The 25690-nt window shown below is 42.5% G+C and overlaps 1 long non-coding RNA gene across 1 annotated transcript in view; it reads right to left on the reverse strand.

The window, feature by feature from the left end:
• The window catches only part of LOC139756478 (uncharacterized), a 62175-nt gene extending 40420 nt beyond the window's left edge, over positions 1-21755 (reverse strand). Inside the window, exons 1-2 of the long non-coding RNA XR_011714356.1 lie at positions 21689-21755; positions 21335-21555 (exon numbers count right to left, since the gene is read on the reverse strand). This is a non-coding gene — a long non-coding RNA (uncharacterized lncRNA). The remainder of the gene's footprint in view (positions 1-21334; positions 21556-21688) is intronic.
• Positions 21756-25690: the final 3935 nt, after the last annotated feature.

The raw sequence follows: 25690 nt of genomic DNA on the forward strand, positions 1-25690 counted from the left end.
CTCTAACCATCTTAAGGATCAACTACAGCTCTCATCATTGCTTATCAGGAAAGCTTGCAATTCTCTCATCAGTGTCAACTACCTCCTCTTATCTCCCTTATCAGGAAGAATTCCTTTCTAAGGACGAAATCTACATGATCCTCGATCGTCCTCATAGTGACTTGCAAGATCTGCTTGGTGATATTCCCTGGGGGTCTTTATACACACACACACACACACACACACACACACACACACACACGCACGCACGCGCACACAGAACAAGTTTGTCCGGTTTGGAGAGACATCACTGCCTCTACTGAGAGTAATCTAGAGGGTTATAAAGATGTTGTAGACCTTCATGCTTCATGGTATTGCCGGGGGAGATCGCCACCCGAATGCATTACACTACACAGGGAAGCGATTATGATCCCCCGTCTGAATTTTGACATCCTGTAGACCATTACGAAGGGAGTAATTTTACTCATCTGTATTACTCGAGGGTTTTTGACATTCTGCAGACCATTACGAAGTGAGTGGGTGAGTAATTTTACTCATCTGTATTCCTCGAGGGTTTTTGACATTCTGTAGACTATTACGAAGGGAGTAATTTCACTCATCTGTATTACTCGAGGGTAGTTCCTCGTGGTTTTTGAATTACATGGAGTAAGAAACAAACTCCCATTTCTTAAAATGGATTGATCATGACACATGAGGATGTTATATGCAATGATATAAGGGTCTCCCACGAAGGCATGCTTATCTATACTCGCTTATTCCCAGACGTCGTGCTTATCTACACTCACTTAATCCTAGTAAACGCGCTTACCTACACTCACTCCTCCAGCAAGACTGCTTACCAACACTCGCTTAATCCGGGACAAGTTGTTAACATTTACTCGTTAAAACTCAGGCGAATTGCCGACCCAAACGCACGTAATCCCTGCTGAAGTACTTATCCCTATAACTTCATCCCAAATGACCGCAAATATAAGAAAGATAAGACAAAGAAGCATAGCACGGGAAGTATTAACGGCATAATAACGTAAATCCTTGTCCTAAACTCAGAATATTGCGGACATAATACACTGGGCTAACACACAGACAGACAGACAGAGACAGACCAAGACAAGACAGACAGACGCTTACAGACAAAGACAAATACAGACAGACAGAGGCAAAGACAAACACAGACAGACAGAGGCAGACAAAGGCAAGACAGACAGACAGACAGAGACATACAAAGACAAGACAGACAGAAACAGACCAAGACAAGCCAGACAGACAGACAGAGATAGACAAAGACAAGACAGACAGAATAACTTGGCTGTACACGCCACATTGCGTGAGTAATTATCCAAGATCTTAAAAGTAATTTTCTCTTGACAGTAGTAATCCAGTGGACCCAACAGCGACAACTGAATTTAACGAACTAAGTTCGGATATTTTAAGCTAATGTGCAAACAGAACTATACACCAGAAATTTTGGACAGATCCGAGAACGGCGATGCGAATTCAAGATGAAAACTGGTCTGGAGTTGAAAGAGAATGATATAATCATTGTTATTCATCCACAATCCAGAGAAACGAGGATGAAAAGCTGATGATAATCGGGTCAAAGAAAGAAAATCATACACACAGAAACAAATAAACAAACAGGGAAGTTCAAGGCCAGGATAAAGGAAAGGAGCAAATAAAAAGTTTACTTACGTGAAAACATTGATTCATTGAAGCCCAGACAAATACGTGAGAATTTGGCATATGCGCGATAACCTTCAAGACATATCCCTCCAAAAACACCTGCAAAGACACGCCTCCAAGACCCTTCCCATAGACGCTCAGCCTACAAACGCACTGCAAAAAATTACACAACTGAAAAACTGCTCGCTGGCGAGAGATCCCCGTATGAATGTAGACATATCGCACTGTGGATGTAAACACTTCATTCACGAACGCAAACCTCACATCAACATGAAAGTGCCCTTCCGACACACACACACGAGTGTGGTCTGTGGCACAGTGGAAAAGACAGTCATAAAGCACATGGTTAACAACTTTCAAGAGGTGAAACTACGTAACTGTGAAATACTAAATGGTTTGAGGGAGAGGGAGAGAGGGGGGTCATGCGTTAGCATGCCTCTTAAAAATCTATGAGGGAATGAACTCATTTTTTTTCTGAACAAAATAAGAATGAATTGATTGTGTGTATTTGGCACTGTGCTACATTAGAATGTGAAAAAATGGATATCAGGAAGAAATATGGAGGAGAAGCCCTCGATAGAAGAAACACTATCTTCGTGAAAGAGAACAAAGAACACATGTCAGAGGTGCTCCTCATGGAATGATGTGTCGCACACGGCTTGTTCCTAGAATAACTGGTGTTCTCGATGTCTGGAAAATGATTTGCAGGTAAGACAGGGACCAAGGTCACCTGGGAGGTAAATAGTGAGGAACATTGCCTATGTATCTACAAGGGACCTAAACAAGTTTCATAGTTGATGAAAATCTAACACAAAGGAATGAAAAAGTATGGAGAATGGGAGACGGTGATAGATAGCCTCTGTGTGAATGGATATCTTGAACGAAATAATCTGAAGAAATGTGTGTGTGTGTGTGAGAGGGACTTGGGACTTTGTGCTGTAAGCACCGAATCTGTGGCCGAGGCTCCACTGAAGAGGAAATGGAAAGGAGACAACCTATCTGCTGGCAACTATCTAAATCGTATTCAAGAATTTTGGACACAGAATATTAATCAAACAGTTTATATTGTACATTCGGTAAAAAGTTGATAGAAATTGAAATGAATACGTGCATCAGTACAATCACATATGTTCACATTCATTTTAGTTATATAGCTGCTTATTTTAAGAACAACTATATAAATTCACATACATCTGTGTCTGTCATGTTTTCATCTTAAATTCATCTATATTTGTTAACTGTCTCCTGATTCATGGGCTGCGTTGAGACAGATCATAAAACTCTTTGGAAACAGTACCTTTAACATGGAATTCGAGATGATTTATTTGCATATGTAAGAGAGGTTATTGTGTATTAGGGAAGAGGGGAAATGAATACAGATATTAGCACCAGTGGTTGCTTCAGCATGGGATTACATCCTACCTTAACTGAAGTTACTTATGGAAATAAATGCCTCATTGCATCATGACTGAACATGAAGTCACGGATCATGTATATAGTGAATGGACAGAGCCCAGCATGAATGAGAGTGTAATGTCATTATGCAACACTAGTACTGTTGTACACACACACACACACACACACACACACACACACACACACACACACAACACGTACGCACACACACACAGTTTGCGTGACGTCCTGCACAGGTGTGGGTGAACGTTTTCGGTGAACCGTTTACCGCCACACCTGGCGACGCATGTGTTGTCAAATGCCAAACGAGCGGAGGAAGCTGAAGCTATGCTCGTCTGATCATTTAGATTCTCCATGATAACCTGAACTCTGTGAGGCAGGTCACGAGCTAATAGATTGGGAGAGGAGGGGCGGCCTGCGTTTCTCCTACCTTCCATCAAACCCCACAGCGATTATGGCCCCCCCCCCCAGCCCCCCCTCTCTGCAACCACACGTCGGTGGCAGTCACTCAATATAGACTGAACAACGAGAGTTCGAATTCTGTGAGCTCAGAGAGAGAGAGAGAGAGAGAGAGAGAGAGAGAGAGAGAGAGAGAGAGAGAGAGAGAGAGAGAGAGAGAGAGAGAGAGACTCCCCTCCTCTCCCTAGAACGCCGCCTCCACCGCAGCCACACTCCAAAAGGGACACTGAACACCTCTGATGCATCATGTTGCAATTTATGGAAGGCTGGACAGCTGCATCCTACTGCCGTATGAACGGCAGGCGTTCACAGCGCTTCTATCCAGTTCGGAAAGCCAACAAGCAAGAGACAACGGGAAGGAAGTAATTGCCTCCCTTCCAAGCAGTAAAGGAAAACTATATAACACTAATGAACGCTGATAAGAAGACATGGAGATGGTTATCAGCGTGTGAGTTATGGGCGTAGTCCAAGCCACGAATCTAGCTGAGGCAAAAGCACTGGCCCATGTGTGGTGAGCTTAGAGGGGGCGCTGGTTGAATCGCTCGCCCGATCTTCATAGTGACCATAGCTTGTGTACCGTAGCTCGCACGGTACACCACCCGTGAGGGCTCTGTAGTGACCAGTACTGATGATAGGGCACCATTCACTGATGGGGTTGGTCCATAATAATCTAATACTATAACACGAGTTCCTGTGGACCCTAGAGTGTACAGAGACCTGTAACCTGTAAATCTCACAGACCCGGCCTGCAATACTGGCCAAAGGCACATTACTTAAGCCACTTTTACACGGTCTTCAGCCCCTGTGGCCTTACCCACACGTCTTGCAGAAATGTGTCCGTAACAATGACTTTAAAGACACATTACTCTTGCCACATTCACACGTCCTTCACCAGTAGTGGATTCTATCCATCCAGAGGTGATCTTAGCCATCAAGTTGTCTTCTTACTGGGTAATTTTCGTATAACCATCAACAGGTGTAATTTAGCATCACAGTGACTCGAAATTTGGGCTCTCGTGGTGGAGAGGGTGGTTGTGTTATTGATGTGTGGTTGCAGGTTCATCCACCAGAGGGCTGATGGCAACCATGGTCTTCAGGTGTGGTTATGTGGCGTCTGATTCCCCACACCTCGTGTGCATTCCACTGTGGAAGGGAGCGGTAGAGGTGGTAAAATCTCTGATTCTGACCACGTTTTTGACAACGTTTCGTTGATTTCAGAATCGTCTAAATAGTCTTCAGTCAACGAAAGAAGAGGTGTGTGTGTGTGTGTGTGTGTGTGTGTGTGTGTGTGTGTGTGTGTGTGTGTGTGTGTGTGTGTGTGTGTTCCTTCTAAATGTTTGATAATTCAATAGATATCAGATCTCCTGCGTCCGTCCATGTGAAAATATGAATACAAAGACAGTCGAAGGCTTTCGTATACATATGATTTGGAAATGGGCGCATCGACGCACGAATAATTCCCCCATACATTAGTCGTGGGCTCACGAATGAGCACATATGTCATGTGGAGGATGATGGATCGGTTCATATTATACTAGTTATAACAATACAACACGAAAACCTAATTATATCCACGAAAACAATAGATAAATGAAAAATAAGTAGAAGCTACCATTTCTGAGAGCTGGATACATCTGAACTCTACAAGCTTTTACAATATCCAATTGCAGGAAGAGAGCAATAAAATAATATTACAATGTACAAGAAGATGAAGAAAAAAAATATATGCGTGGGTTTCACATGGCCATTTGGTATATATATCCCTTAAGGCCGAATGTAACGCTCACACATGCAAATAAAACAGTTCTTAAAGCACTTTGCGATTACCTTCATTAGCGCCTCGTCAAGGAGTCTCGGAGGAAAGATGGAGAGCGAGGATAAGGGAAGGGGGAGGGGGTATTGGGGAGGGGGATGGGGCAATAAAACAATAAAAACAAAGTCAGTGTTCGATTCATGGTTCACCGCTCCGAACATTTGCCTTCGTTCGGTCGTCATCTGTTGCCGCTGTGGCCGGGTGAGTGTGAGTGAGCCAAGCGGATGAAGGTGGTGAGGAGAGGTAAAATGGGAGGTGGAGTGAGGAGAAGACAAGGTTAAGGAGTAAGGTTTTGGAGTGGTGGATGAGAGAAATGGATATGCACTCCGCCTAGTGTGAAGTGGAACTTTTATCCATTACTAGAAATGAAACCAGACCAATATAGCTTTTGATAACCTGCTTAGATCGACTTAAGGGATTAGGAGTAGACTAATGACTATCATGAAACGATTAATAAGTACGGCAGTTAGCTGGTGGATTAGTATCAACGTCAAGTGCCTGGATGTTGCTGGGCAGCCTGTGATTGTTCTGAATGCTCTGGCTGACGGGGATGATTTGAATTTGCTGAGGAAACACTGACTGGCTGACGGAGATGATATACCATACAGTAGCTCACAGCAACCATGCAGGTACCAACTCCTCCCCACACGGTCAGAAATTGCACTCCCACATGATGGCACATAGTATCCCCAACATGGATCTACACATTCCGACATGGGTCAGCAAAGCACTTCCACATGGCACCACATAACACCAATACATACCATCACAAGGCACATAACTACTCATACTGTCCTTCATACGTTAACACAAAGCATCCGGCACATAGCAACGCATAACATCCCCCATCATACAAGCCCATGTCCTCACTCAAATGATCGTGGCAAGCGCTTCCTCTTATATAAGAGTAAAAAGTCAACCTTGCTTGAAGAGCACACAACACTCCATGTCTCACACTAAACACCAAATTTTGATAGCACCACAGCCGTCCCCGTCAGGCAGCATCTTTATCCCAGACAAGGTCAACCACACGAGCATTAACCGTTATATGATAACTCCATTCTTCGGACAGAGAATCTTTGGAACACTCATCTGTAATTTGTTTTTCTCTCTTCCTACAACCATCTCAAATATATATATATATATATATATATATATATATATATATATATATATATATATATATATATATATATATATATGTATATAGGTAGATAGATAGATGATAGATATGGGGTAAGTACCACGTCTGGGTTAATATAAATAGTCAATAGCCTTAGGGAAGACAATGAAAATGACTAAAGTAAAAAACGTATTTCAATGACTGAAATACTTTTACTCCTCAGTCAGCCACATTTAGCTTTCACTTTCTTAGTATGAAAAGGAACAAACATACAATCTAAGGGAACATATAAAGTTTAGAATAGATTTTTTTTTCCAACAAATCCCCAGGTAAATTCTTCTCTCTCTCTCTCTCTCTCTCTCTCTCTCTCTCTCTCTCTCTCTCTCTCTCTCTCTCTCTCTCTCTCTCCACACACACACACACACACACACACACACACGCAAGGTGGCACAGCAATAAACCGACAATAAGCCTTGTGAATATCTTACACTCTGGCTGCACCATCGACAAAAAGCTACATGGCCAAGAAGGGCGATGCACGCCAGTAGCTTTATGGGATGGTTGGAGTTTAGAGTCAGATTTCTCTGCACTTTTACACTCTTCTGCTGCTGTTGCCTGTGACGGATCTGTTATTAAGTAACATTTTCCCCGATTTCTCTCTAGGTCTAGTGTACTGATAGATTCCCAGGGGACCTGTGTACCGCCGAGGTGTGTTTGGTATCGAGTTCTCGATCGTATTCAATTCCAGTTGGTGATCAAAGAAAAGTGAGATGTGGGAGGAATAGCGAACTGGTAAATAAGGAGAGCTGAGTTGCGGGGCAAGTGTGAGGACGAAGAAGTAAGGAGAGGGAAACCGGGAATACAATCTATCTATCTATCTATCTATATCTATCTATATATCTATCTATCTATGATTGTTCCTCCTGCATGTATACACTTCATCGTGACACACCTCCCTCCCAGGAGAGCATTTCCGTGGTTCCTCCCACCGCCTCGACCTCAGAGTATGGTCGCATGTCTCCCAGGCTAATTTGGATAAATGCTGCGTAAATACTTATGTAAATGAGAGGTAATAAAGATTTCAGATACTGTAATATCATTTGACAGCGTCAGATGGTATCGTTGAGGGTGGTGCATGAATTAAGGGACGGGGGATATGGCGTCCAGACCCCTGTGAAAGTAAAAGGTTCAAAGGTAGTGCTGTTGTGATAGGTGTCACAGTTGTAATGGGTGGAAATACTATCATGGGTAAGGGATGGGTCATGCAGAGGTCGGGTCAGGGGGGAGTTGAGGGCCGTGTAGGGGATAGGAGAGGATAGGGCAATGGGTAGTGGGGGTCTGGGGTGAAGAGAGTCATGCAGGGGGAGGGGGGTGTGGTTACTCTGTCATGGTGGCTGTGTTTGTTTGGATCGTTCACAATGATCGAAGCTTCAAAGCCCAAGGTGATCGAAGCTTCGAAGCCCAAAATGATCGAAGAAGCTTCGAAGATACGTTCAAGGCCGACCATGAAGCTGGTGTACAGAAATGAAGAAAACCCCACGAGTCACTAAACATGGAAAGTAACTCATACTGGGAATGATGGCAATAATGATACAACTTGTAGATGAAATCTGGGAAAGGCGGCGAAATGTTTAGAAAAAAAAATCGATCAATCAGGTGTCGAACCTGGCCGTATTATGCAAATGATATTGACGCTCATGGCGTGAAGGGGAACCCGTTTAATCTCCGTGGTATACTTTCAGTCGAACATATATTTTCCGATACATCAACAGGACTAGAGATTAGATCCAGTACATGAACACGCCATGGACGTCCCTCGCATTCTGAATCTCTCTCACTTGTTGATAGTAGAGACATAAACACACTGGACTTACCGTGTGTCAGTTCTCCTTCTCTGAAATCATGCACTGGTGTCTGAGATTAATAATACCCCGCTAATATTTTTTTTTTACCGTTTCTTCTCCATTAAAATCCCATTCTCTGTCCTTTTCTGTCCTACCAGTGGCTACCTTACCATCTCCCATTTCGAAGTTCGTCTCAATAAAGGAGGAGAAGGAGAACTGTCTCTGACTATCAACATTTGACGAGACTTTCTCTCGTAACTCCTCTGGTGGTCAAGGTGTCTCACTGGTAAACATTCAGATCTCATGATTGAAACCTCCCTTTCCCACACTATGTATAGATCTTTCACCGATATCCAAACATGCAAGTTCTCAAAGCTTTCACACGTTCCCTTTTCTGTTATCGCCCCTACCACACACACACACACACACACACCATAATACTACATATGAAACATTTCTTTTAGTAGTTCTGACTGGATATCGTAGACTATCTTAATCAATTCTCTGTTGATAAATCACTCCCGACCTTAGGTCGAAGGTCATGCCACTGTGTTCGATTTTCCTCCTTAGTGAGCAATATCTGCTAAATCACTAAATCTATTCAGATTCAGTTGAATCTCTCACTTTCTTGTTGAACATAATTCGATGCTAAGGTTCAATTCTGCATTTTCTTTCCCCCTAAGCAAAGAAGGTCACCAGTAGGGGAGTTACTAGTGAATGAGATGGCATTCGTAACCCTGTTCTACAGAAAAGAAATAAAGGAGTTTCACATGACATCACATCATCAATTATTCCCTATTCGCACGAGTTACGGATCTGTTTAACATCACATCCTGCAATCGGAGTGTGAGTACCTTACCATTACCTGTGTGTTGGTGTTCGAACCGGGTTTTTCCGATTAGACTAACTCAGTCAATCGCCCTTAAGTGGCTCTTGGCATGAATGATTTCTAAGGTTTGGACACACGCTTGAGGCTAGTATCAACTCATGGCCCTCTCAAACACGCGCCAGAGTCATTATTCCAGTCAAAAACTGATGCATTCGTAGGTCACTGCTAAGACAACACAGTGAAGACACACACACAAAAAACCATGCATCAGTTACCCCTGAAAATATACGATTTCCCTTAAGTAAGATTCTTATCAGAGGAAATTATGGGACTCAGCACCTCCATCATGCCTAATTGACCATTATATGTTACCAACAATAAAACCCCCTCACTTAATGGTAGCTAAAATGTATGCTAGATGGGTGTTTAATGGTAGTCCATATGCAAGGTTGGATGGCTTGCCATCAGTGGATATTAGGGATCTGACGGGAGTACTGGGGCTTGCCTGTTCATGGCCATTAATGCGTCTGAAGACATGATTCATACTCAGTTAAACTACCTCGCCCTTGAGGTAGAACAGCAGGTTGACAAACTCGCCTCTATAAAAGTGGATTACCGTGGTTCTCGAGGGTGACTACTTCGCCTCGGGAGATGGTCCGGGTCCACACCTGAAGGGTGAAGGGTCTTAGTCTCTGATTTAATACTACTACGCTAAATCGTCTAAGAGTATCGCACGGGTAAGACCTACTTATCTCTTAAAGTGTCTTCGCGAGTATTTGTAGTCTACAACTTTTGATGAACATTTCCCTCCGTCTTACAACCCCACTTATCACCCCACAAAAGCTACTCTTACATAACCATCCTTGTCAGTAAAAAAAATTGTCCTTATAGTAAAACTTCACCGGATTCATTGGACGCATTTAATTCAACCACTTTACCCCCTTTTTTTTTGCGACCTGCAGTTAATAGCCTCTAATTTAAGCTAATACAGAGTGGGAAGTGTCGTATTAGCCTGTCGTATCAAGGAGCGTTAGTGTGGCGGTTTGGAGTTAAAGACTCGTTATAAATGAGCCCTTCCTCTGTGTCGGGAGAGACCGATTCTTCCTGTAAATGTTCACCATGACAATAACGATGAAAGTCCCTTAGTATTTATAAATATTCATGTTCTTGTTGGAAAAGAGCCTCGTACCGTGCCTCCATGAAAGCTTTGGTCGGTTTGAATGGTTTTGGAAACCTATCCGTGACTCCTTGTCTTACCCCGCTACACAGGCGTTCTCTGCAGAACCTTTGGACCGCTTACTTGCGGCTCTGAGCTCAACCTAACGCTGCTCATCACTAGAACGTCTACCGAACGCCCCTCGTCTTATATACGTAGCACTTGTTTTCCTCTGATAACTAGGCCTGCTGAACACAACTGCCTACAGGAGACTCCATGTGTAACCCTACACAGATGCTTTATGCTGAACGATGAAGGGGTTACAGAAGGTTTAGCCGTTGATTTCTGTGGAACACTGGAACACCTACTGCAGCTTTCATGTCCCAAATAACGCAGGTGTTCTCGGCCAAACACCAGATCGAACCACTGAGGGTCCGTCTGCATATATTCGAACCACTAAAGGTTCTTCTACTTATATTCGAACACCCCTCCCCCACCCTGAAGGTTCCATTACATATACTCTCCAAATGAACGCTAAAAGATCAACATGATCCTCTCCTCAGGACATATAAGTATCCCCTGCAATACTGTTTTCCCTTAGGTCATTGACTTGGGTCGCACCAGACCTGCCTCTGGCGCTTGACAGCTTGCTACACTTTATGGCTGTTCGGTTCGAACTCTTACCACGACTATTCTTTGAGTATGAGACTCATACTGGCTAGCGAGAAACCTTCCGGAGGAACGCTGAAAGACTTCTTCGTAAGAGCAACAAAGTCGAACTTATATGAATAAATGAGTTTCTGATAAACCGATGATTGTATATGTCAGAAACCCAAGAGGGAAAACTCTCTAGTAATTCATATAAAGCAAGATCAACATAAAGCAATTCTTTACACAAAGAGATGGACTTCATAACGCTATCTTTACAGCGTCCTGACTAGCGTAACATTTGTACGAAGCCTTGTTGCTTTACTGCTACGATCTCAGAGAAGGGTTTCTTGATACCTGATGCCCTCTCTGTTGTGGTGTGTAAGGCGAGAGGCGATTGGTGGGAAGGAAGAGTCATTTGTGCTTCCAGTCTACTACTTCACCAGTGTACACAATGTACCATACTGTTGTTACGTGCACTGACTGACCCGGTCTTTGTGCCAGAGAGAGAGAGAGAGAGAGAGAGAGAGAGAGAGAGAGAGAGAGAGAGAGAGGTTCGTATACATTAGCACCTAGACGAGGCCAGACGCTAATGTGGGCCACTTGTCTTACTTACGGGTTATGGTGATAGCCGTCTGTTCCATTTCCTCTCTCTTTCTGTAGCGGTTTGTAACATATGCACGTAATGGATAAATGGATGCATCAGTGACGGACTTAGTGAATGGGTCATTGATTCCTCAAGTGAAGGTGATGAATTGATTTTCCAAACTAATTTCCCACTGGTAGGCGATGAACTGAAACCTCACTTGTACTTATTGATCATATTCCTCAGTGGAAGGTGTTTGCCAAGGCTGACATGCACAGAACACAAAACACGAGGCATGATGTCATAAGCCATCCAGCACATACACATTTTGCGGCCGCGCTACCTCGAAAAAGGGGTTCGTAACATGTTCACAACTTGGTCATGAAGCTAGTCACACACACACACACACACACACACACACACACATACGCGCGCACACACACACGTACGTTCAAAGCACTAGTGTCAGAAACACGTTGGTAACTGTCGGATTCATGTTGGTAGCACTGGTGAGGTCGAAGCTTCGAGCTGCTGACATGAACGTAACAGCTAGGCTCGTCTACAAATGAAACTATTCGTAATCAACACGATACAGCTGGGTGGTTCGTACGTGTAGTTACATGGAAAATATACAAGGCATTAGGCCACTGTAGTTCTTCGAAGTTCACATTGGGTTCACACCCAGTAAGATCGATATACCGATATGATACACATGTCGAACCAGACATGTCATTCAGCGCGTACAGTCACTTCTACTAATTCCGCTACACCGTAGCTGCATACTTAATGAGCATATGGCTCCTATCTATGAATATATTGTCGCTGATGGTAATGACGTACATGTATATGCGACTGTATCTACATAACATTCATTGACACTATACAATTCTTTTATATTACCATAATGCACCGCCATAGGTGTAGTGAAATATGTAAAGTTTACCTAGACACGCACGTACACTGGCCTAACCTCTAACATGATCACTAAATGTAACGTCAAGTTTTACAGGTCGGTAGTGAAAATCAAGAGGCAAGTTACATTGTGAATTTTGTTGCAATGCAAAAAGTAAATGAAGAAAAAGAACTGGGTGTGAAAATCTCTGGTGATCTACAGCCGGCGTACAAAAATTCTTGGGTTTATAGGTAGGACTATCGAATTTAAGTCTAGTGAAATTATCCTTACTCTTTACAAGTTACTCGTATGTCCCCATCTTAAATTTTGTGCGCAGTTTGAATGGATTGCCTGTATCTAAACTGCCAGAGAGCATTTGACACTGTAATCTCACAGGGAGCCGATAAAGAAACTGAATCTACGAGCAGAAGCAAGGGGAAGACTCCTTCAATAGGATAAAAGAAAATGTTGATGGAAAGGAACCGCAAGTGGAGGGGAGCCTTCTCGAAATAGGGTGGGGTGCCGCAGGGTAATTTCCTGGGACCATTGGTTTTCTTGATCGTTGTAAATGACGTGCCGGAATGATTGGAGGACCATCTGAACATGTTTGTAGATGATGCCGAAGTCATGAGGGAGGTAAAAGGCAAGGAGGATTCCACCAACTTACAAGAGAATCTCGACAAACTCAAAAGTTGGTCTGGTACATGAATGAGGAAATTCAGTTCGAGTAAGTGTTAGATATCATCTCGCAGGAAACAAGCTTCAGGACTCAGTGTGAAAAGGACTGGGAGTTATCATCCTTCATAATCGGTCTGCAGAATTTCGAATTAGGGATACAGAAAAGGAAATAAACTGTCTGTTCTTAATATCAAATCATCGTTCATGTATCTGGATGTGGAAACATTCAGCAAGGTGTCCACATCCTTATGATTATAATACTCGTTTTCAAGTCTAGTCACCGCACTTTAAAGAAGCATAAAGAACTAATGGAGAAGGTCCAGAGGAAGGCATCAAAGATGGCACTGTAATCAAGAGGGCCGACTTACTGTAGAGGAAAAAGCTATAGGCCTTAAATTTGCCCATCATGGAAGAGAGATGAGTTGAAGCGTCCCTGATCACAACCTGCAAGTTTTTAAAGCAACACGATGCTATAGATAATGAACAGTTCTTCAGATGATGCGATGGTAGAACAAACAGAAGCCATAACATGAAATCAAAGAGGGGGCTTGCAAGGAAGTTTGTAAAGAAGTATCTCGATGATACTAGAGTAATAAGTAAATGGAACGAACTGAGTTATGATAAAGTGAATGAGGACAATATAGAGAAATTTGGAGTTGTATGACAGGAGAGAAAACTAAAGAGATGGGAGGCCCCACGACCACAAAGCTCCCTGCACCGTAGAGTACAAGTAGGTAATTTATTTAATTACAAAAAGCAACACATAGATGAGTAGAGGATGAGAGAAAAATCTGCATTTATAATGACACACATCTAACGTGCAACATCAATTTGAAACGTCCAGCTTATGCGTTGCGTAACATCGAAAACAAAAATTAATGGAAACATTTTTTCTGGTCTTCTATCCAATGTTTGCCGAAGAATAACAACGAATGACAGATTTCAAAACTTGGGAACGTAATTTTCGGACCAGTACTGGAATCTACGTAAGTTCAAGAAATTGTAATATGGGAAGGTATGTATATATAATGAAATGAAATTCCAGTATGTTTTTGATTCGCAAAATTTTGCGATATTATAGAATCTAAAAATGAAAATATCTGCAGTATATATATATATATATATATATATATATATATATATATATATATATATATATATATATATATATACATATACACATATGAGTCACTTCCTTCATGTAGCTTAATACTTACGACTTAAGATTGCAACAGACACCACTTAGGCTTCTTTCACTCAAAGTAATACAGAATTCACTCCATGAAATTTCTCTCAGTTCGCACACCTGCTAACTTTCCTCTGATATCTCAGATAGCAGAGTACAAGTTCAGCCAGCCGTTCCTTAGTGATTTACAAGACACCACTGGATCGTCGTTATCTTAGCGTTATCTGGCCGGAGGTAACAGAAAGGGGAGCCGACAGAAACCTGCCGCCGCCCGTCGGGTTTTTCCGGTAACACAGAACACACCGCGTCGACAGGTGGGCGACACACACAGACACACACACACACACACACACACACACACACACACACACCGCTGTGAACCTAGACAACCTTTCGTCCCGGGAAACTAATACTGTTGGGCTCAATAGCTTTTCTCTTCCGCCAGGGTGGGTTCAACTCCTCCGCCCCTCTCCAGGGGGTTAAACTACTCTGGTCTCTCCTGAGGGAGGACAACTCCTCCTCCGCTCTCCAAGGGAGGCTTGACGACGACGTTACCCCCCCATCCCCCATTTCCTCCCCTTTGACCTATGACGTATCCACTCCTTTATAGCCTGAAACCAAACCACACTAGTTGACCTCGAATATTTGCACATGTATGAGTCTAACCTCTTCCTATCAACCAGTTTTCTTTCTTACCCGCTGATGACCTTTGACCTATCCCCCACCTGTCGGTTCGTGACCTTCTGGGGAGATTCTAGTTCCCTGAGCTGTCACATCCAATAGGAAGCGCCACATGGGGTAATTATTATCTCTTGTTACATTTCCTCTTGTTCGGTAAAAGAGTAAATTTTACCGAAAGACCGGTTTGATGACGTCATGTGCGGAGTGAGAGTGGTTGTGCGGTAGCGCCGTGGTAGTGTGGTGGTAGTAACGCTGTAAATGTTTTACGTTAACGCCTTGTTGTGTGGTGGTGGCTCTGTGGTTGTGTGGTGGTGGCGCCGTGGTTGTGTGGTGGTGGTGCCGTGGTTGTGTGGTGGTAGCGCCGTGGTTGTGTGGTGGAAGCATCGTGGTTGTGTGGTGGTGGTGCCGTGGTTGTGTGGTGGAAGCACCGTGGTTGTGTGGTGGAAGCATCGTGGTTGTGTGGTGGAAGCATCGTGGTTGTGTGGTGGAAGCACCGTGGTTGTGTGGTGGTTTACTTCAAATGCATCTTCATAATACGCTTTGCGTCATCGGCTACTTTATACGCTTTGATTTCATGGGTTCTATCAGCGTCACTATCATGAGTGTAATTACTTATCTGTACTACACAGGGAGAGGGGGGCTTTTTTACACCCGTGGTGCCTCATCTCTTGAACATTCTCTACTATTTTGATTCTTTGAACATCTTGGACTTTGTTCAAAATCTCACCATAGGTGAATAAGAATAAGAATCTGCTGTCAAAAACGTATGTTTAGGTAAATCAGTCAAGTAAGTAGCTCATGGATGTTGAGGTTAATCTTTCTAAACTTCTGCAGTGATGTCAATATTCACCTTCTCATTACTCAGTCTATTCCATTCATTCGCTTCTCTCTCACTATAAAAGTACTTCTGAAAACATTCGGTCCAACAAGTTTTCTCTAATTTTCTAATTTCATTTTATGGCCTTTGGTTGTTCTATCTTCGCTATCTGCATCATTACGCTGGTTTCAAAAAGGGAGTTTGTGATCAGGGCCTCAATCCTTTCCATTCTAACGAGGAAGCTACCTATTTACCAGTGGTTAGAGTTTGGTACGATGGCGTGATGAGTGAGTAGGGAAATAGACAGACAGGTAAAGAGGTAGATGATTAGATAGATAGATTGATAGATAGATAGAGATAGATGGATAGATAGATAGATAAAGAGAGAGAGAGAGAGAGAGAGAGAGAGAGAGAGAGAGAGAGAGAGAGAGAGAGAGAGAGAGAGAAAGAGAGAAAGAGAGAGAGAGAGAGAGAGAGAGAGAGAGAGAGAGAGAGAGAGAGAGAGAGAGAGAGAGAGAGAGAGAGAGAGAGAGAGAGAGAGAGACCGCAATATCCTGGTGTCAGACAAGATGGATGGATGGAGAAGTTACAAAAATCTAGAAGTTCTCTGCTGTGTGATGGTTACACCGTTGGTCAACCCCCACCCCCCCTCCCCACCACCACCCAAGCGTCCAGGCGATCATACGATAAACACGTCGAGCGATAAAGAAATAAAACTATCTCTCGTGACTTCTCTCTCTCTCTCTCTCTCTCTCTCTCTCTCTCTCTCTCTCTCTCTCTCTCTCTCTCTCTCTCCGCAGAAACTCTATTACATGTCTCTTACTTCTTGAAGCGAAGTTGTAAGCGGGGAGTGTGATGGATTATCTAACTGGAGGGACGAGAGTGAAGGAGAAACACTGGATGACGGTGGAAAAAAAAAAGAGGAAAAGCGAATGGAAGAAATGCCCTCGCCCGAACAACAGATGTTGCCTCTTTAATTAAAAGAAAACTGGTTTATTTCCTGTACTGACGGTTGAGGGAACCAGCCCTGGGAGGGAGGTTTATGGAGGGAGGGAGGGAGGGAAGGAGGAAGTGGGATGGGAGGTTGAATGTCAGGGGACTGAGGAGGGTATATGAGAGGGAGATGAACAGCATCGAGGAAAGTTTCATAACATAGAGGCAAATACTGATGCTCGATGGATACTGATGTTGTCCAAGTTTGTAAATCAAAGTTGTAAATCAAGTTTATAAATGTAGGTTGTAAATCAGCGTTTACAGCATGTAAAAACGTACGGTATATATGTATACACAGTGAATGTGTATTTCATAAAATTCCTTGCACCAATGGCAATGAACTTGCAGGGATATGTACTGTGAGGAGATGTGTAGACATTAATGTATATAGTACCAGTAGATATGCGACATATATAGTATGTAAAATTTGTATAGTAATTCTATGTATATAGTAACAGCACAGTGCAACAACTCTATATGGACCAATATTGATTTGAGAGTGACACTAAACCACACCAATAAATTCGTCAGGAATACTGAACCCACTTTCCTTTATGCACGTGTGCTATGGGATGGGGATGCATGCGCGTTCAGCACGTGCAACGTACGCCTGGCAACGCAAGCACTTCTGGCTGCTGCCGGGTGACTGCAAACTCTCCTACAGCATTCCACAGAGGCGGGGGAAAAAAAAACTTCTATCAGTCACATCAATTGCGCATACTTGCATGTGCCGTGCCTTCACACACACACACACACACACACACACACACACAGGGTCATGTACAGCAGCTTTGCTTCCAACCTTGTCGCATTCCCTCGTGCCTCACTAGACTCTATCCTCCTCCTGGTAGTTCAGTCCACGAAGCTTCTCTGTGTCACTCTGAAGGTAAACTAAACTGAGAGGAAGGCATTGGCACCATCATCAAATCCGTCTGCTATTGTGTTTACAACACCTCGTAGACTCAAGTACAAATGGACCACCTGAATCCGAATTCGAGAACATCCACAGTATTTTCATTCTTCCCCAATTCACCTGAGTCCCCCATTTTCCTGGTCTTCCTCTCTCTTTCTCTCCACCACACAAGAACGTCTACCAAAATGGGACAAGTCATCACCCTCGGTCCCTCTAACACAGCCTCTCAAAAGGTACCATACAAAATCCAACCTCACCTTGGGACCTTAACTGACAGTTCATGAAGATGCTAATGCACCACCCTCGTCACAGTCACCACCTCCTGCCACCAGAGATCCCCCGTCCCTTCGTTGCAGTTTAGTCCCACAACCACACTGAGCTCATCAGAACTCGTTAAGACCGTCACACGAAGAGCCCATCCCAACCACTGTAGACGTCAGAAATCAGCAAATTACCACTCCAGTGTTTGTGTAAATACTATCCCCCCCCTCACTTGTTACGGCTCAGCTATTCATTTCACGTATTTACTGTCTACATGTTTAGCTTATGGTTGTAGTAAATGAACAGTTTACAAATGATTATTCCCACTGATACATGCAAAGTACCTGACAAAGTGATTCCCATCCCACGGGGATAAAGGTAATTGCTTGAAAGAAGGTACAGGATATCCGGCCAACAACACATGTACCTTGAAAATGAATCATAAACATGTTGTCGACCGTCTTATTTACCAAACTGGAAAGAAAAAACAGCTACTGACATACGGATCTAACATATGAGGCAGTTCTAAGTAAAGAACAATTACTACAGTTACTACTGGACCAGCTGATCGCGTCATTTAAGGCCAAGTTTAAGTGATTTCTATTTACATAAGATATAACCACGAAAATGTGGGACGTATCATATAAAGCACATCTGTACTCTCCAACTAAACTGATATTAAATTCTAATATGTCATATGTCCGCCAGTATAGTAGACCAAAACATCTGTACCCTGGAGCCACTTATATTTTTATTCGATATAATGAGTGATAGCCAAGTGAGCTGTCACTCAAGGACTTTGAGAACATTTCGAGTGTATCTTGTCCTTATCTTCATAACCCAGCCAAAGGATAATGTGATACAACAAAAGGGTTCGAGGCTTTCATACGCCACTTTGAATCCCATATTCGTACACGAAAATTTCGTTGCTACCAAAGGAACTTACACTAGCAAAGACGGATTCTAAAAGGAACTTACACTAGCAAAGACGGTTTCTAAAAGGATGACTTGAATGCGGATAGAGACAAGATTTTCAACCAAACTAATTCTCGAATATTTCAGAAGTTGCAACAAGTCGACAATGAATTCTATTTTCCCGTCATTCCATCTGTAAAAAACAAGCTCATGTCTGTTTGTCTTTCGACACGACTGGGAAGTTGACGGATGGACGATGACTAACCCCCAAATGGACGATGACTAAACAACCCCCACCCCATACTCAAATGCTAATAAATCACCCATTTTCTCGGCAGGATGGAAACTGTTGGTTGCTGGAGTGATTTATATACATATATATATATATATATATATATATATATATATATATATATATATATATATATATATATATACACTATTTCATTGTTGAACAGGAAGGTTGTGCTGGTAATATGGAACGTACGGAGAGCAGGAATGGCAGGGCGTGAGGTTATACCATTGGATAATGCCATCCTCCGTTCAGGGTGTGGTGGCCAGAGAGGGAGGAAGGGAGGAAGTGGCGTTGAGGGAGGGTATGGTATCCACCGCAGAGGAGAGCAGACGAGGCCCTGAATCTGTTAGTTATAGCTAGTTCACAATCTCACCATTTGCTATTAATCTGGGGGCCCGTAACGTCAGTTTTGATAACATCACACACAGCAAGACTCAGTTTGATTAAAAGTAGACAAAAAAAAAATCGATAGATCAAATTCTTCCACTCGATGTGTTACCACGTAATTCTCTGGGGAAATGATACTCAACTATAAAGAAGGTGATTAATGATACTCGACAATAAAGAAGGTGATTAACCACAAGGCAAACAAGACTCGTCGTCGAACCGGTTCGAACGGTAACATTGCTCAATAGCCAAAAACTAGTCCACGTAAAAAAGAAAGAAATCAATAAAATAAGACACTCATCATGCCAGGTCGTGATGATATTTCATCTGTGTAATTACTCAAAACGACTATTTGTGGCAGTTCGCCCTGTTCCCCCAGCTCAGCCTCCAGTTTGTGCGTGTGCGTGCGCGTGTGTGTGTGCACATCGTAGAAGAATTGACGAATTGTTCAAACTGCAGAGTAAACTGCTGTTGCAGGATCTAATCTATCTTACGAATGTTTAGAATCATGTTATTCTCTTTTTTGTTCCTATTAGCAATATCTCACGAACGCCAGGAGGACAAAGAATGCTACAATTACACATTCAACACACTGATTCACAACACAAAATGCATTGAAGCGATGCAGGAAGTACTATTCGAGCCTTTTATGATACGATAATACACCCGGGGTACATTAACACATATACTGACAAGAAGAGGAAAAGCTTTTTCCTTTACCCGAACGGATTTGTCCCTTTCTACTACCACGTAAATACATTTCATTCATGATGAATCGGGTTATTTTGAGCGGAAAAAAAAAAAATTATGGATGGATGATTCTTGCCAGTCGCTCAGCTTCAATGACCTGGTCGACAACGGCAGTTCACAAAATCGAAAATTTCACGATAGTTAAACTCTCTGAATGTTAATTACCCCAATGTGTTGATAGCGGATCGAAGATTGGCCTGGTGATTTCTCGACTCCTTAAGCACGAACGAGGCTTTGACGCTTAATGGGACGGTAAGACCCTTAGCTAATAGCCTTTAACTTGGCCCTTAAGGGTCGAGATTCAGGGTTATGCTATTATACGTAAAGGACGTACCGCCGTGCCCTAGGATCGCACTGTATTGCTCAATTGGTTAAGAGATTCACGGACCGAAACCAAACTGTGTAAGAAAAGCAATAATTGGCTAAAACTGGTTCGAATAACAAACAGTTTGACCACAAATAACGAACCTAATCTTAACCACCTTCACAGGCACCAATTACGGGAGGATCGCCAGTTCGATTTCAGCTTAACAAGCGTTTTTTATTATACGACACACACATGGATATAGTCCATCACCAACTTACTTTCGGGATAAAATCTTCAACAAAAAATTCTCCCAAGTATTGTATGTACGTCAGGTATCGTAAGAATGACACTAAATTACGAAGGATTCTTACGACATTGCAACAAGAATGACCTCGTTCTAGAGAACACGAAGGAAAAAGAAGAGTCGGATGGGCAATAGTCTAAAGGAAACAAAAGTTAAAAACCTTTGAAGGGAATTCACTGCTTAAAACGCTTCGGATATGGTGTTCCTTACAAACGCACTGTCAGCATTACATGACCGAGTTACGAGAAATATGTGAACTTCATCAACTACGTAATATAAAAAAAAAAAAAATGTATCGGCCACAGACTCGTACATGATAAGCAACGATTCTTTTTTTTTTTTTCGAAATATCAAATCGCATCGTTGTAAAACTTTGACAAAAATGTATATCACTTTCTTACCTTAAAATGCGATGGCACAACCCTTGGGTATTTATGATCGACCGATGCCGTTGGCTCGAGGATCGACCCATATCGTACTCGATGTTCCAGGCTTTCTTGAGGGAGCAGGTGAGGCTGTGGTCGGCTGTGTCCTGGTTCGTCGTTATTCTTGACTGCCTCACGACCTCAAGTGCCCGTTGGCTAACACACACACACCCCCTCTCTACCCCAGGACAAAACACCTGCGGGAGAATCCATGAACACCTTGTTAACCATCACTTGATCTCACAGCAAATACTACACAAAAAGCTTATAAAAAAAAAACGTAATAATCCATCAGAAAATAATATCAATCAAGCTTCACCACAAACTTACGTTTTCTTTTTTTCTGAGCTTTCTAGATCGAGACGTCGAGAATGTGTTCCTTCCCTCACCACCATAACAGAAATGACGTTGGTTGTTCGTCCGGCGCGGGTTGGTTTTGTTTACATACCTCCGCGTCCTGCTTAAAGTGTCGTTTGAACAATCGTTTGGTCTTGAATGACAAGACCACTCTCTCGTATATGATTCATATTACTTAGAAATATAGATGGTATACCCTGTTCATTTATCTTACACAAATGTCTTTATGCATTAGAATTTAGCTTCGATATAGAGTGTGGATTTAGTTATCAATTAATTTATTTCACTGTTGATATAGCGGGTTGTGGTTACAACAATCCGTGCGCAGTACAGGCAATTATCGATTCGTTTGGTTTCGTCACCACTGCTCACGATTGGACTTTGTCCGTAACTAATGGTTGATATAAAAGGAATCTAACCTAAGATCTGTCATGATTGTTTACTATTAGGTTATCCTGAATCCATACTTCCAAAGAAGTGTCGAATAATTAAGTTACTGAAAAAGAACACTCATTTAGTTGTAAGAAAGGTCTCTCTCTCTCTCTCTCTCTCTCTCTCTCTCTCTCTCTCTCTCTGCTACCTACTTGTAGTTAACTATCTATACTACATGGGGAGCGAGTTTTGCACTCATGGGGGTCCTCTAATTCTTGAACGTTCTCTGTTATCATATTCCGTAAACCTGTGTAATCTCACTACATCAACCATGCCCTTACTGAGTTCCATTCATCCATTATTATAATAATAGTATAAAAGTAGTTCTTGTCATCATTTTCAATGTTTCTCGCTTAATTTCATGTCATGTTCTCTGCCTGCTCTGGCCTTACATCTCTCTCTTTACTGTTCACGTCAATAATCTGTTTTAAAAAACTTCAAGGTTGTGGTCAGGTCACCGTACACTCTGAGCTCCTCCAAGGTGGGCAGGTTTAAAGACTTTAGCTTGTCTCTGCAACTCAACTTTGGTACTATTTTTTGTTACCCTCTTTTGAACCTTTTCTATTAGGTGTTTGTGCTTCTTTCGGTGCGATGACCAGATTTGAGAAGTATATTATTGTTTTGGTCTTACGCAAGATGTGACTAAAATGCTACCTATTTCCTTATACTTGAAAGCTAACTTGATGTTTGCCAGAAGACAGCTTGTCTCCTTAACTATTTCCTAATGTGGAACTTAATTTTACTATCTTGTTGCCTGATCCCAAACTTACATATACGTCCTGTGTATACGTGCTCCTATGTATGTGTGATTACTATATGTGATTACCATTTGCGATTACGATTTGTGTGTTGCGGGGAGGTAGTTAGACTCGTGTTACCCCGTCTCTTGACCTTGTATGTATGTACTATGTCTTTACTCTTAATTGCGCGCGCGCGCACACACACACACACACACACACACACACACACACACACACACACTAGCCAGGTACCCATTTACCGACCATCTCCGATGGGAAGATGCGCAGCTAAGTTGAGTGTGGGCCACCTTCTCCTCCCAGGAATCAAAAGAAAGAAGGGAGATGATCCCACAGCTTTTCCCTTTAAATGAAGGACGAGGTTTCATGCCCTTTTAAGTTTAATTCTAAGGCTAAATAAGTAATGCCCCATAAGTTTAGACAACCTCGGATCATTCATCAAAATTCATTATAATATTTAAAAACGTTATTAGGTAAATTGGTTTTGGACAAGTAATACTTAGAAACACTTCCCCACAGATGTCTTTCAAACACTTAAAACTTAAAAACGTGTCTACAGACATTTTCTATAATACGACCAAGTTAATCGATAATTGATGGACTGGCACATGTGTGTGTGATTGCACCACAAACTAATAATTTCTTGTAATTAACTGTAATATCGCATATAACTTTTGCTCTTTTTCTTATATATGTGTTTGATCAAGACCCTTGAACATGATGATGGGTACGACCTTTGATGATGACGGTACGATCCTTGAGCACGACGGCACGACCTTTGATCACTACGGTATGATCCTTGAGCACGACAGTACGACCCTTGATCACGACGGTATGATCCTTGAGCACGACGGAACGATCCTTGAGCACGACGGTACGATCCTTGAACACGACGGTGCGATCCCTGAGCACGACGGTACGATCCTTGAGCGCGACGGTGCGATCCCTGAGCACGACGGTACGATCCTTGAGCACGACGGTACGATCCTTGAGCACGACGGTACGATCCTTGAGCACGACGGTACGATCCTTGAGCACGACGGTACGATCCTTGAGAAATAAAAGCCTGTTCCTTGACTTGATCTTCAAGGGCTAGGTCAAAGGCCAGGCTATCATACCCATGGGTCGTACCGTCATGCCCATGGGTCGTACCGTCGTGCTCAAGGGTCGTACAGCATATCAAAACTTGTAACGTCATGGTCAAGGGTCGTACGTCATGCTCAAGGTAACAAAAATGCTTGCTGACGTTTTTCGTTTCATAGACAGAAATTCTCTTATACCTCCAAGTATGTCGACGTAAACGTATCGTAAACGCATTTACACCGCAGTAAAACATTGACAGCTCAGGGAATAATGATTTTTGAAAAACTTCCTTGTTTAGACACTGCGAGGAAAAACAAAAAAACAAAAGGTTTTTGACTTATGGTTAAATGGACTGGAAAAAAAATATGTAAATTTTGTGGAATGATTCACATTATCATCCCATTCTTTATCTATTTAGAATATTTTCCTCACAGTCACCGGCAATTATGTTATCGTCCGGAAAAAAAACATCTATCTATCTGTCTATGTATGTGTGTGTGTGTGTGTGTGTGTGTGTGTGTGTGTGTGTGTTATCAACAGATATCCTGACAGTGCTCTACAAAGGAGTGGATTCTCATTGCCTTTCGTTTTTATTCCGATCCTTCTGTGTATATTCGGATTTTTCTTCCCTTATACTTTACTATATGCAGGTCAGATGGGACGGTTCAGTTCATAGATCATTTAAATGTAAAATCATGTCAATATAACTCTTTCTTTTTCCCTTTATTCACCTTCATCCTTGGTCAAAATCTTCTCAGCGACTGAGTGATAAATATAATCATTAGCATTTTGTTGACCGTATGTATAATTCCGTGTGAAAAATAGTTTTTTCATTTTTTTTTTACGTTCGTATCATTGTACTGGGTCATTATGAAATAAGAGCCAGTGTCTTGGAAATAGAATATTCATGATATTCATTGTTCCATACCGTTTCGAAACCGGACGCCCCAAATAGGTTGACGTACTACACACAGAAAACGAGAGTCGTCATATGTTTATCATACATTTCATCTCAATCATTAATATGCTATGAACTACAGAGTGGTTCAGCGTCCGAAGATGTGGCTAAGTAAATGAAATTAATCACGTTAGTCATTTTGCGGTCATTGGTTTATGCCAGGGGGTGGATGGGAGGTGGGGGTGATGATGATTGGTGGGAGTGGAAGGGTCACGACTGATTTGAGTGGAAAGCTAACCAATTTTCAGATGATACCCAATTTTCACGCGATAACCAATTTTCAGATGATACCCAATTTTCACGCGATAACCAATTTTCAGATGATAACCAATTTCTAGACAAGTTATCACCCGACGTCATCCGTACTTTAACTAGTAATTACAGGAGCGTCAGACGGTAAGAAGATGACCAGGGGTGGGTGGTTGGGTAGGGGACGATGACTGGTGAGGGCTTTTGGGCGCTATATGCTGATGTGGGGGATGAAATTGGTAGGTGTTACGTACTTGTTTTAGGTAGAAGGATGGTGATAGAGAAATGACAGGGAGGGGGGGAAGGCGTTGAAGTGGTGAGTAGGGCTTAATTGCGGGAGGGAAAAGGAGGAGGGAGGGAGGGGGGATCTTGTGAGGGTGAAATATTTACGAGGGCGAAATGATGAGGATGAAGAGTGTTGGAGAGAGAGAGAGAGAGAGAGAGAGAGAGAGAGAGAGAGAGAGAGAGAGAGAGAGAGAGAGAGAGAGAGAGAGA

The sequence above is a fragment of the Panulirus ornatus genome, chromosome 22 (assembly GCF_036320965.1).
Source record: "Panulirus ornatus isolate Po-2019 chromosome 22, ASM3632096v1, whole genome shotgun sequence".
In the NCBI taxonomy this organism is placed as follows: Eukaryota; Metazoa; Arthropoda; class Malacostraca; order Decapoda; family Palinuridae; genus Panulirus; species Panulirus ornatus.